Source organism: Theropithecus gelada, chromosome 15, assembly GCF_003255815.1.
Source record: "Theropithecus gelada isolate Dixy chromosome 15, Tgel_1.0, whole genome shotgun sequence".
Taxonomy (NCBI): Eukaryota; Metazoa; Chordata; class Mammalia; order Primates; family Cercopithecidae; genus Theropithecus; species Theropithecus gelada.
The window spans coordinates 88,665,644-88,671,345 of record NC_037683.1 but is presented as its reverse complement, the minus strand read 5'-3'; the positions used below and the strand labels follow the sequence as shown (position 1 = coordinate 88,671,345).

Genomic DNA, 5,702 nt, shown 5'->3' with positions numbered 1-5,702 from the left:
GTGGTGCATGCCTGTAATACCAGCTACTCAGGAGGCTGAGGCACGAGAATAGCTGGAACCCGAGAGGCGGAGGTTGCAGTGAGCTGGGATCAAGGCATTGCACTCCAGCCTGGGTGACAAGAGCAAAACTCTGTCTCAAAAAATAAATAAATAAATAAATAAATAAATAAATAAATAAATAAATAACTTTTAGTTGTAGAATTGAACACATGGGTCACCGAAACAAGGGCTCTTCCCTGATAAAAATCAAAAAATGCTATCTTACTGAGCGTAAGATCCAACCGGAAGTGCCTAGTTTCAGCTCCATCACTGTCAATGTAAAAACCCACAGAAAGTCACATTACTGCTGTGCCTTAAATTGAATCAAGAGTGTCAGACATTCCAGCATTAAGAGCTTTGGTCTATAAGTCAGGACAGCCGGATGGGAAATCAAACTCACCAGTAATTGACACTTGACATTTCTAAAGTCCAGTCCTTATTGGAGTAAATGCAGGAATGATACTTACGGTTACCAGATTATTATCTGAAGGCAATAGGAACTTGGTCTTGAAAATGTGGCTAACTCGGTTCCATACTCAATGTAATTATCTAAGAGGGGCTCGGAAACCTAAGGGCTTTCAGCTACCTTTGCTTCTGTTCTTTAAGGAAAGAGGATGATCCAAAACTATGGTCTAGGTACTTTTTTTTTTTTTTTTTTAGTATTAGAAACCTTGATCAAAATGAACTCTTAGGTGGAAATTCAATTTACCTAATGTCTTAATTCATTCAGTCAACAAATACTTGCTGTGCGCCATTGTTCAAAGTACTGGGGATACAGCTGTGAATACAATGGACAAAAAGCCTAGACCTCATGGAACTTACACTTTAGAAGAAGGGGTGATATGGTTGAAGGGTCTATGTGAGCTGGCAAAGGCAAGGAGTAGAGCTCCTGGAGCTCTTTAGTATGCATAAGAACTACCTGGAACGCTTGTGGAAGGGCAGGTCCCTACCCTTCCTGCCCCCAGTCCCTCCAGACTCTGATTCTGTAGGTCTCCAGGAAGGAAATTTGGATTTTTAACAAGTACTCTAAAGTATTTGATGCAGGTGATACAGACCACACTGGAGAAACAGAGCCCTAGAGTTCCCAAGGCACAGTTTACAAACTACTTGCGTAGATTATTCCTCTAGGGATTGGCCTTTGCGTCCTCTTTCTCAGGCAGTCATCAAGAAGCACGTGATGGATGTCCCTATTGAACTAGAACCTGAGAAATGCTTGAAGTTTCATTAGAGGTATTTTTTTTGTGCCAAAATCAGAGTCAAATAATAACAAAGTACTAAACTTCCAAAATTATCTTAGATTCCAAAAATACCCTTAACAGCAAACAGATGAAGAACTATTAGCTGCTCTTGAACCAAGTTCCTAGAGTGCTTGGCATATATTTCAGCACACCAACTTAGCTTAAGGGTCACAAGGATCTACTTCTGCCACTGTTTCCTGTTCTTAAGTAGTTGCTCAAGAAAGGTGAGCACTGTGACTCATCTGAGTCTCTGTGTCCCTTTGTGCCACCACAGTATTTGTCATATGGCAGACAATATATGCGTGTGAAATCCTTGAATAAATGAGATAATGAGTGAACAAGTGAATTAACAAATAATAAGCCAACCTCACCTGTAGTGGCTTGCAAATGAGGGGATCTCTCTTTCTACATTATGTCCAGCTTTCTAAGTCTCTGATTTTAATACTGAAAGAAGACAGGAATGAAAAGGAAATCAGCCACTAATTGACTGCTGCCTCCAAAAATTGACCCACGCAAAAATTACAGAATGTTCGTCACTATGTGGTTTCAAGATTTGTAAGTCCTGGAATTGGCTACATTTCAAATCATATCTGTAAAAATACATCTACTAAAAAGAAAGCTTGTTGTATGGCAGTTTATAAGAGTTTGCTGGTCCTCTAACACCAGAGTTACATAAAGTTTCCACAGCATACCCTATTTCCATTGCAAAAACTTTTAACCTTGAAGTTAATCCCTCCCCAAATTTGATGATGATGATTGATGAAAATGACAGCAAAAGCCTCCAACTGTTTATTTAGGCATCACTGCCCTCTGCTGGATAGAATTAGAAGTTTCCATGTAAGTGTACTTAGTTTTCCAGAATCTCTGGACATAAATGGACTTTTAAAGTTATTCTTACCTAGTCAAATCCAGGGCTAAAACTGAGGATCAGTATTTGATTTTCTCCTTTTGCCTAAGGCTCCCATATGATTCAATACAACATTGTTACTGATCCTATCTTTATCCAAAATTGTGATGTTTTGTGCATTGGGAACTTTTTCGCATTAATTTTTATTTTCAATATCGCAGTAAAATATTGTTTATCTTGATCGCTGAATCTTTTGACACTCCCTTAAATTTTGTCCCTATAGCAAATGCCTCACTTGCCTTACCCTAATCCCAGCTCTGGTCAAACTAGCCCCTAAACTACTTTCTCCAGGAAGTTGACAGCCACATTTGAACACTTCAGGAACATCTTCTTTGACTTCTCTCCCTAAGTCTAGGCTCCCTAAACTAGGGTCCTGAAGAACCATGTATCTCTCCTTGCATAATTGCTGGATAAATATCTGACTCCACTCTAGACTGAGCTTCACGAAGACAGGAGACTTGTGTGGAATTTTTTCTAAGCACAGGATTTTCAATATCAGTAGTTAGAGAATAAATATAAGTTGAATGAAAGAATTACCAAATACCAGTGAAAGAAGGAAGATCTGTGTGGCAGCATTTTTCATACTTAGTCAGCTGTATTAGAACAAAGTAATAATAGCAGCAATAGCAAAAACAACTGCTATTTCCTGACCACTTACTGCATGGTGAACTTTGTGCTAAGTAACACATGGTCTCATTTAATCCACACAACAATCTTGCATGGCATGGACTATTATTACCCACATTTCAGCAGAGGAAGAATCTAAGGCTTAGAGAAATGCAGAAACCAGAAACATTTCTTTCTGTAGCTTTCACATTGGTTCTAGAAATTTCCCTTGATAACACTTTTATGTATCACACAAAATAATTCCATCAAACAAGACTATAAATAGACAATAACTAAAAAAAGGAAAAAATAATAATTCCAAATCTCACCCAAAGAGGATTATATACCTGTTATGTGAAAGGCTCTAGACTAAGATCTTCAGGGGATGAAAAGGAAAAGCAGAGCAAATTTCTCTCTGGGATCATCAGTTTAGGAAAATATAGAATATTTTAAAAATTAACTATGCAAATGCTAATGTAAAAATAGAAGGTCTAGTAGGGTCACCGTCATAAGAGAAGGAATAAATGTGAGAGAAAGATTATAATCTGGTTGGAGGGATCAGGAATCCCTTCATAGGAGGTGGCAGCATGTCAGCTAAGCTCTGAAGGAGAGATGAAATATTAACAGGTAGAATTAAGGGTAGGAGGAGGGAGAACAATTGAGAAAGAGGCAACCGTCCAAGGTAAACCACCTTTATAAAAATTATAACAACGAGAATTACAACAGTGAGAGAGATCTGATCTAACCAACTCTATCTTGCCTTTAATGTCCAAACTGCCCATGGTCATTCCTGAGTGTGGGCCAAGCTAATTTAGGGAGAAATTCAGTTTATAGCTTGATTAATAATAGCCTTTCCCCAAAACTACCACCTCTGTAAAACTAACTACAGGCCACCAGGTTAGGAGGGTGAGAGGGGCCTCAATTCGTAGTTAAATGACTACCAGCCATTATTCTGGAAGTCATAAGATTTGCAACTTCCCCAAGTACTCCTGTAAATAACATCACTATTGCAGAATCTGAGATTGACCTTTTGAGATGTCTTTTCAGACTTTTGCATTTCTGATGATGGGATGGTCCTACGGGGACCAGCGACTCCTCTGTAGCCCCCACCCAGAAGCAGTCTCAGCGCTGGAGGACGGTTTTCCACACCCCTGTGATTGCATTACCAACCAATCAGCAGCACCCATACCCTAGCCCCTGCCCACCAAACTATGGTTGAAAAATCCTAGCCTCCAAATTTTCAGGGAGGCTGATTTTAGTAATAATCAAACACCAGTGTGCCATCTAGCGGGCTCTGCACGTATTAAACTCTTTCTTTATTGCAATTCCCCTGTCTTGATAAATCAGCTCTATCTTAGCGGTGGGCAAGAAGATTACACTGAGGGGCTACACAAGCACAAGGAAAGAGGCAGGAGCGTGTGTGTGCGTGCGCGCGCGCGCGCGCGTGCGCGGGAATGTTCCAGTTTGTCTGCAACACATGGCACACATAGAAAAGTAAAGGGACAGGGGGCAGGGATACAGACTGGAACATAGTACCGAGGCACCCCCATACCAGGCCAAGGGACCCTTTCATAAATATTTCCTACTAGAAGGAAAGAACGTTCTCGAGCAGGGAAATGCTGTGAAGCTCAAACCCTCCTCCCCCACCAAAATCTATTGCCTCGGGCTGCTGGTAGTTCCTCTGGCTAATAAGGATACCTCATTCGAGCCATTTCCACTTCCAGGCTTTGTCACCTGCTGAGGCCAGAAAGGCAGTGAAAGTGTCTGGAAGCATTGGTGGTCTAGGGAGGGTGGCCCCTGGTGGCCACTTAGCTAAGCAACGCGGTGGCAGAGGCAGCAGGGGAGGCCCCACTGGGCCACGTGGGTCTGGGTTGGAATAACAGAGTAAATGGTGGGCAGCAACTTAGCCCTGGCATTATTGGTGAGGCTGGGACGTGGGCTCTCCAAGTCCCACTGTGGAGGAGGTGCTGGCAACTACATGCACACCGTTGCTAATGGTAAAATCCTTGGAAGACCTTGATGTAGTTCTTGTGTTCAATCATGGCTCAGAAAGGAGCATTATTTAGTCAGTGAAAACCACAGAAACATTTTTTCTACAATCAGTAAACAAGTTGGAAATTATTAGAATAATTTGGTGAGTGATATGCGCCAGAATTACTTATATCACTGGTTTTGTGACATAAAGTTTAGTTTAGAGAATCAGAAACACATTTCTGATTTTCTTTTTTTTTCTTTAACACTTCACAAACTTGCGCGTCATCCTCATGCAGGGACTGTGATAATGTTCTCTGTATGATTCCAATTTTGGTATGTGTGCCACTAAAGCGAGGACTGTCATTTTCTCATTCACTTATTTATCTATACAACCATAGCAGTTGTTGGGTGTTTTAAATACCTCTCAGGTTTGCAGCCATTCATTCACATAGAGACAGAAAGCTGTCATGAGGGCCTGGCAGCAAATGAGGGGACATGAAGACGTCCCTCCTACACAGTGACTGAGCCGACCTCCCTGCATCCAAGACCATTCCCACCCACCCTGCAGAGCTCTGTCCTATGACATCACCTGCTGACTCCCCTAAAATAGCACATTGATATAATGTAGATGTGGTTTACTTTTTCCTTCAGAGGTGGAGGACACTGTTACCAGAAGAGAACAGGTTTATTGCCTGATTAACTGGCCTAAACGGTAGGTGAGACGTATTCATCCATTTCTAATTAGTGAAAGCTGGCTTTGTGCCAAGCTCTGTGCTAGACTCTGGGACACAGTAAGAAGAGATGAGCACGCAAAGGAGCCTCTGGAGGAAGGACACCAGCCCAGCCTTAGAGGGTAGGAAAAGCTTTTGGGAGAAAGTGGTGTTGACAACGCTGAGACCTGAGAAATGAGTAAACGTTAGCCAGGCTCTTCAGATGCT

General features: G+C 41.6%; 1 non-coding gene across 1 annotated transcript; it reads right to left on the bottom strand.

Moving 5' to 3' along the window:
* Window positions 1–5,015: 5,015 nt before the first annotated feature.
* On the bottom strand, window positions 5,016–5,122 carry LOC112608760. Its single transcript, XR_003116053.1, has one exon. It is a non-coding gene; the product is annotated as a U6 spliceosomal RNA (small nuclear RNA).
* Window positions 5,123–5,702: the final 580 nt, after the last annotated feature.